Genomic DNA, 8,903 nt, shown 5'->3' with positions numbered 1-8,903 from the left:
TGTTATTATAAATCTCATTTGATCACAACTTAGTATTTTTTTTTTTAATATGGGTTTAGACTCTGTTTGCTACTCTTTCATTTATGACTTTTACATTAAAATTCATAAGATTGATCTATAATTATTTTTGTCCTAAATAATCCATTTAGGTATTGATGTTATACTTGCTTTTATAAAAATAGTTTTGAGGTTTTGCATCTTTTCCTATGCTATAAGGCAATATATTTGCTCTCAAATTATTTGATCTTTGACACTTCTGTGAAATCATTTGGTCCTGGTACTTTAATAACTTATACTGCTTTTTTCCCCTCCTATATAACTTTTAAAACTTTCTCTACTGGGCTCAGTCAGATAAATCCCATTTTTCCTGGGAAATTAATCAATTCATCTGGATTTTTAGTTATTTGCAAAGTAATGTCTATGACTTTGACTTTACTGGTTATGTTTTAATGATTATTTCCCCCTTATAATCATTTAGTTTGTAGAACTAAACATATTTATTGGCATGTCTTAAATGATTGGTTTCAGCTCTCACCATTGATGTCTACCTATTTCTTGCTTTGTGACATTATATCATTCCTGAAAAACAACACTGTGAAAAACATTGTTGATACCCCGATACTGTCTCAGTCCCTCTTAGTTATGAGGTTACAGATGACTTAGCACAAGTGCTTCCTGACAAATGCTCAAGAAATCCAATTTGTACTCATTTTAGCAAGAGTGAGGCTTTTAAATCTGATTTTACAAAATTGGGCACCAAACCAGAAGACACAGGTGCACTCGGCCATTTTGCATATCATTTGATTTTCCTAGATCAAGAAAGTCCCTCCCCTGGTTCTACATTGACTGAGTACTATGGGGTTAGCAATCTTTCCTGGAAGTCCCCCATTTTCCCTTGATGGTAGCATTCTTATTTAAAGTTCTTAGTCCTGGAACAGGTTCTTTCCCCCTCCCCCAATTCATCCCATTCACATACCCCAGATGCTTAGGCCACTGCTACTATGTTAATCAACAATCTATGTCTGATTTAGCAATTTCCTGGACACCCCACTTATTACTGAAGATGGACCTTCTTAAGAATTTATTTCTTACAACACAAGTAAATGCCATTTTATAATTTAAAACATTTTTTTGTTAATTAAACTATGATGCATTCATCTCAACCACAGGTAGGGAAAAAGATAATTGAATAATATAACTTTAAGTAATAAACAACAATTTGAAATAAATATGGCTCTATATCAAGTATAATATGGAGCTCTGGTAGCGTAGTGGTTACGAATCGGGCTGCGAACCTTAAGGTCAGCAGACTCGATGGCACTTAACAACAACAACAACAACATATCAAGTATAATAGGATAATATATTATCATCTCCAAAGGAGGAAGAGATGACTTGACAGTAGGTGGAGAAGGGTGTTATAAGAGTAATTTTTTTGACAGGTACATTCTTCATTCTGCATGAGCCTCTTCATCAAATTTTTGATGTTTAGAAGACACATGCTTATTCTGCAATCAAATCATACTTAAAAAGAAATTTATAGACCTTTCCTGTGATTGTCTAATAATTTCTGTCCCTTCAGACCTAGCTAATTTCTAAGCATTTGGCAAGCTCTCTGTATTATGTGAATGGATCAATAAATAAATATATGCATATAAACTATCCCATTACAGATACTCCCTTAAAAATATGTCAGCCATATCACTAAAAAGAAGTAAATAAAATTGTTTTTTGATTATAAAAATCCATTAATCTGTATCTATCTCCTTGGAGTCCCAGTATGGCTTTGCAGGATAAGCCCTGGGCTGCTAACCACAAAGCCAGTGGTTTAAACCCACCAGCTGCTCCTCAGAAATCCTATACAGGGTTGTTATGAGTTGGAACCAACTGACCAGCACTTAACAACAGCAACATCTATTTCCTGGGCAATGAGAACAACAAATCTGAAGCACAGACACAGAATAAATAATACTTCCTTCCTGTCACAATTTAAGCACCGGCAATCTAATCCTTTATTTTCTTTTGAGGTTGATATAGAAAAGCAAGTTGTTTAAAATGTTATACTTTATCTCTGTAATCTAAAACTGTTTTAAAGTTATGCATTTCCTATAAATGAAAAGATACTGTAGATTAATGAAAAGATATTTTAGATTATGGAGCAAGTGGAGATAGCATTTTCAGTAGTTACTGATTTGCTTAAGGAATGATTGAGATTTAAATTATGTTCCTAACTCTTTCTTTTGGAAGAAGGTAGTCATTTAATGACATATTTTAAAAAGCTTTGAGAGATTTTACAGTATTTTTAGTCAGGTGGCTTTAAGTAACTTGATTTATGTTATTGGAAAAATCTCAGGTTTACAATGGTGAGAAACATAGTGTGAAAGCACGCACATGATTTAAAAGGTGATTTAAGAGCTATGAAGTAAACACCCTAACCTGAATTAAATTAAGAATTAAAAAAAATTTTTTTTAACCTTTTGCTTTAAAAGGCAAAAGAGCTCCATCTGGTGTTGGACAAAGCTACTGACATTTTAAGTCAATTTAGAATTGTTCATTTTTATAAATTCTAATTCATAATGCTTTTCTTGGTATTCTATTTGATAGTGCTTTTGATACTGTTCTCAAATTATATGGAGTTCTTATGATTTAGCAACATCATCATCATATCATCATCAAAAACAACAAATAGGGTTTTCTTTTAAAAAAATTAAAGTTTTAAAAGTTTTTCTCCTCCCCTTGCTTTATAGTATTTATAGTGACTATGAGAATGCATCTTACTGTCAGAGGACTCCAGCTGCTGTGATTTCCATCTGTCCCACAGCTTGTGCCCAGGTCACGCCTCCCCATGAGCTGTTCTAGCCAACCACTGAGTGCATCTGGGACACTGAGGCTGATCTGGTTCAGAAAGGCAGGTGCCATATCTTTGTCTGCCCATTTTGGCTCAAAGACTTTCTTTCAACTTTGTCAAGCTGTCTAGGGAGCATAGAAGTTTAGGATACTCATATTTCTACCCAACTTTCCCTTTTCCTCTGCTTTCTCTATTGTGCTTTCATCATAGTCTCAGCTCTTGCAGCCTTCCCAACCTATCCTAGCTCTTTCCCTATTTCTTTTTACACTTTTACACTGGCATTTCCCTCTCCTAAGATCCTTGCCTGTATAATCCATCATTGGCATATGATTTTTGGAGATCCTGGACTAACACACTCTCCGTTCTGAAAGTTTTATGAAAAGTGAGTCAGCAGAGACATTGTCTTCTTTTGTGGTGTCTGGGATGTCCTAGTTTTCATTAAATAAGATTTTGACATCTCAGAATCAGACATTTGATCTCTCCGAGTTATACTGATTAGTGGATAAGAACATGTTTCATAGCCACAGGTTGGACTCATACTTTATCTACTTCCACTAGAAAAATACCTTCTTGGGTTTTGTGTGTGTGTTTAATTTAGGGAGGTAGGGATTTTACTATCTTTGTAAACATACAATATATTATATTCCAGTTCAATATTAAGTGTTGATGATGATTGAAATAGAAATTCAGGTTTGTTTGACTTTACTGTTGAAATGGGGCCTATATTACTGGAATATCTAGAGAATAATCAATACTGTGGGCTGAGACACTTAGCAGTTCCTGATAGAAACACAGTTAGCCCTAGTAACTTACAACGTCTGTAAGCTACCCAAGGATCTCATGTTCTGACCATGCTCTTATTCTGCTTCTATCTCAGTGACACATTACACTAACAGGTAATACAACTCTAGGAAAATAAAACTTCACATGACTTTGCAATTGGCATAGTGGAAAGAACAATAGATCTGGAAAGATAATATCTGCATTTGAGTCATGGCTTCACTATGTGATAAGCTTCAAGACCCTGGGTAAGTCACTTATCCAGTTTCCCAGTCTGTAAAGTGAGACACAGTTCTGTGAATCCTTCATACAATCTGAAGGGTTAAATAATTCACTTGAGCGTACTCTGTAAACTAAATGTCTTTATATGAGGAGGCTTCAAAAGGTTTGTGGAAAGTGGATTTAAAAGGGAATGGATCTCTTCCATGAACTTTTTGAAGCATCATCATATATGAAAGTTATATTATCATTGTTTACAAAATATCTGCTAAAAAAATGATAGTTTTTCTGAGCTATAAGTGTAAAACTAGGTATTTTAACTTCTATAGTCTATCCTAACAGAGCTTAAATAAAAACTTGAAACAATTGTTTAAATAAACAAATATGGTTTTAAAGTAAGCCTTGCTTTCTTTTCTTCTTGCACATAAAATATGGTAGTAGTGGTGGGTGTGCTGACTCACAGTGACCCTGAATAGGGTTTCCGAGGCTGTAAATCTTTATGGGAGCAGAAAGCCTCATCTTTCTTCCATGGAACGATTGGTAGTTTCAAACTGCTGACCTTGAAGTTAGTAGCCCAATGTGTAACCACTATGCTACCAGAGCTCCTTACATAAAATATATGGATTATTTAATAACAAAGACTACTTCCTCCAAAGAGCCCTGGGTGGTGCTGTAGTTAAGGATGACTACTAACTCAAAGGTTGGCAGTTCAAATCCATCAGCTGTTCTGAGGCAGAAGACTGTGGCAGTCTGCTATGTAAAGATTTTCAGCCTTGAAAACCTTAGGGCAAGTCTATTCTGTCCTACAGGACTACTATGCCTTGGAATTGACTCCATGGCAATGGAGTTTTCAATTTCCTTGGAAAACTAAAAATGGAGAATAAAATAAATATAAATTTAAGTTGAGTAAGAGATCTGGATGATGTAGAGAAGTAATTTGCTCCCTTTCATTTGGGTATAGGTGGTAGGTAAGAAAATATCTATCTGATAATTAAAACAAAGAATGAAACATCTTTGTATATGTGTAAACATGAGCAATAGAATTATTTTTGCTCCAATACTTTATATGGTTTAAATTTTTTATTATTGTGTTCTTTTGGAGGCTTTTATGAAAATACATTAATAATGTAACTTTTCTCTGTAAATTTTGTTTTAAAAGTGTATCTGACAGTGTTGTTATCATGATAACAAAATATTGTCCATAAATTATTCATCTATAATTAAAATGCAAAATGATTATACCATTTAACTTTAGTTTTCAGGTTTTATGAAACCATTATTGTGATGATAGTGTTATATTATTATTATGAAGTAGTTTAATTAGGTATCTTTATTATGGTTAACTTACACAACAGGAGAAAAACATAAGATACTGGTATCTTACACAGATTCCAAGGAAAATTTCACATCTAGGTTTTGGGAAGTTAAGGTCCTGGGACCTAGGGAACAAATTTTCATTCTTCCTTCAGTCAGCCTAAGATTCTATTTCTTCAAATAAACACATGGCCAAGGTCAGGTTCTGTGACAACCACTTTTCCCTGAGAAGGTGAAGTGCATTCATATAATACCAGTTTCATGCAACAGAAGAACAGCAGTGTCCCAAAAGTAGGCAAAGGGATGCTGGAAACCAAACCAAACCAACACCACCCTTGATGTAACCAACTTAAATATTTTGGAATGCTTTTTCTTAATTTGTGATAGTTTCAGTCATCTCCCTTAGTTACAGAGCTGGCACATATAGCTCAGTATTTTCAATTCTTCCTTTCCCCAATTCATGGTGACCCCATGTGTGTTAGAATAAAACTGTGCTTCATAGGATTTTCAGTGACTAGATTTTCAGAAGCAGATTTTCTACTTGATGGCACTTAAAAACAACAACAATAATCCTTGGTGTATGGTGCTGTAGGATAAGCACAAGGTCGGTGATTCAAACTCACCAGCCATTCCTCAGGAACCCTGTACAAGGTTACTATGAGTTGGAACTGACTCGATGGCACTTAACAACAACAATCTATGGTGTGGTACTTCGAACCACAAGGTCGGCAGTTGAAATCTACCAGCTGCTCCTGGGAAATACTATACAGGGTTGCTATGAATAAGAACTGACTTGATGGCACTTAACAACAAATAATAACATTCTGAGGCCTAACTTGAACCTCTAACCTTCTGGTTAGCAGCTGAGCGTGTAAATAATTTTTACTGTGTTTAGCACTTGCTGACCATTACCAATTGGGGAACTCACAGCCATTGCCAATAGCGTACCTCCAACAGAGGCAGCACACGCTTTTGGCAATAGTGATTTACCTTCCATAAATAGAGGTTCTGCAAATGCAGGCCCATGGATAGAACGCATGTGTGGCTTTCAGGCCAAATGTCTGTATAATGCTACTTTAAGAATGATTCCTATATTGCTTAGAATGGCGGTATTAGGAAGACAAGGTGTGTTTTCCAGGAGTATCAGCTATCCCACATCAGAAAAACACTCAGAATAGCTCTGATTTCTATCACCTTGTGTATACATTACAAGGATTATCTATTATTTAGATAGGACGGCATTTAACCAAATGTCTTCCTTGCCACTTTCAATTCTGGGTAATAGTTAAAACATTATACATATTCAGATTCTACTGTTTATGAATTTATCTTTCAAATAGTTATTTAAAACTATAATTTGAATATACAATTGAGCTTTTATTAAAACTGATAATTCTAGCAAGTAACACTAGAGGGCATTCATTGCTTTGCTCAAAGGCATTTGCAAAGTTTATTTTTATCCTTTCTAATGTAATCTATTCATATGCCTAAGAAATAAAATATGAACATTTTTATTTCTTAAAATGTTTCAGTGTATCATTTAATATTGAAAAAACAAAAAACAAAACAAAAAACCACACAAAACAAATCAAAGGCAAAACTACAAAAAAGATTGAGTGGCCAAGAATACCCAATATATGTTGCTGTTATTGTTAAGTGACTTGGAGTAGGTTCTGACTCATAGTGATCCTGTATAGGCTTTCCAAGGAGTGGCTGGTGAGATTGAACCACGGACCTTGAGCTTAAAATCGACCTTGCAGTCCAGTGCATTAATCCACAGCACCATACCAGGACTCCTGCCCAATATATTGTGAGATTATAATAGAAACAAATCTTTACATATTTTAATGGTCTTAATTTATTTTAAAGGAGCTCTGGTAGCGTAGTGATTACTAATCGGGCTGCTAACCTCAAGGTCGTCAGTTTGAAACTACCAGCTGTCCCGGGGGAGGAAGAGGAAGCTTTCTGCTCCCCATAAAGATTTACAGCCTCGGAAACCCCGTACAGGGTCACTATGAGTCAGAACTGACTCCACGGTACTTAACAACAGCAGCAACAACAATTTATTTAAAAATATATAAACCAAAATATCGAGATTTTAGAATTTTAATCAGAGAACAGACATGCCTGATATAACTTTAGACTTTTCTTTTTATTTTAGAATGAACATGAAATTTTAAAACATGAAAATAAATTATGGTGTGCTTCCATATTCTAGTTCAGTGAACTCAGGAGTCCTGGTGTGTCACTGTGGGTTAATGCGCCAGACTGCAAAACTGTTTGAACTTCAAAGTTGGTGGTTCAAGCTCACCAGCTGCTCCTCGGGAACCCTATATAGCGTCGCTATAGGTCGGAACCCACTCGACGGCACTTCACAACAACAACAAGAAAGTGTGGTGCCGTAGGACAAGCACTCGACCTTAAGGTTGTTTGAGCTCGGAACCTTATACAGAACCAACTCGATGGCACTTGACACCAAACAACATACATTGGCCAAAGAAGATTTGAAATAAATACCGATGAAGATCAAAGGTTACAGTTTTCAGTATGGATTGCACCTCAATGTAAAGAAATGAAAATCTTCCCAACTGGATAATAAATAACATGATAGATGGAGAAAAGATTGAAATTGTCAAAGATTTAGATCAATACTTATGGAAGCAGCTGTCAAGAAATCAAACGATGTAGTGCATTAGGCAAATCTGCTGCAAAATATCTCTTTAAAATGTTAAAGATTTGAAGTTTTAAAGAGTTAAGTTGTCACTTTGAGGACTAAAGTGCATTTGACCATGGTATTTTGAATCGCCTCAGCTGCTTGTGAAAGTTGAATAATAAATAAGGGAGCCTGTCATTGCAAGATGGCAGCTCCATTAGGTGGTGTGTTCTCTAGGCAGCCACCGCTACCCCACAAGGACTCCCTGGGAAGGCTTCACTTTTTCGAGTTGCTCCAGGGGCTCCCAGATCCTCTAGCAATACGTTGGTGGACGAACTGGAGTCCTCTTTCCAGGCCTGCTTTGCTTCCTTTGGTGAGTCAGGACTATGCCAACGGCACCAATCAGGAGGAAATTCTAACTGATGTTAATCATTGCATTCAGAAGTTTCTGGACATTGCAAGACAGGCAGAATATTTTTCTTACAAGAAAGATTACAGTTATCTGTCCAGAAACCAGAGCAAGGTATCAAAGAAGATGTCTCGAAACTAAGGAACGAACTGCCGTGGAAAGACGCCCTGGTCCGGAAACATCTGACCAAGCTGTGGCATTGGCAGCAGAAAAAGCCGGCCCACCCCCCGCAGGGCTCCTTGGTCTACCTGGAGCAGGAATCGGCCAACAACCCAGTGACCATGAAGCCTACCTGAGCAGGGGAGCCAATGGGTCCCTGGATACCTGTTCAAGTGGGCGTGGCCTTACGGGAGAACTCCTTGCCAGAGAAGATGGTTTTATCTCCACCTGAATTTTTTACCCTTGTTTTTTAAGCTGTTGATTTTCAAGTACTTGCTATTATCCCGCTAGCTTTGTTTAGCTAGGCAGATTTGTTTTGTCTTCAAGTGTAGACTTAGTGTGATGCTAATTACTGACTCCTTTTTAGAGGTTTTAGGTTTCTTTTGGCTTTGTGTGTGTGTCTTTTAATCTCTTCCTGTATGTCTAATTGTCAGATGAATTTGTCTGATTGGAGGGGAGTAAATGACACTAGTCTGGACATCAGGAGATGAGGATTTGGGTTGTAAGCCTTGTGTGATAAT

At 36.4% G+C, this 8,903-nt stretch overlaps 1 pseudogene; it reads left to right on the top strand.

The window, feature by feature from the left end:
* Positions 1 to 8,019: 8,019 nt before the first annotated feature.
* On the top strand, positions 8,020 to 8,519 carry LOC102814565 (annotated as a pseudogene).
* The last annotated feature ends 384 nt before the right edge of the window (positions 8,520 to 8,903 follow it).

This window comes from Chrysochloris asiatica, unplaced genomic scaffold (genome assembly GCF_000296735.1).
Source record: "Chrysochloris asiatica unplaced genomic scaffold, ChrAsi1.0 scaffold00353, whole genome shotgun sequence".
Lineage (NCBI taxonomy): Eukaryota > Metazoa > Chordata > Mammalia > Afrosoricida > Chrysochloridae > Chrysochloris > Chrysochloris asiatica.
This window is presented reverse-complemented; position numbering and strand designations above follow the sequence as displayed.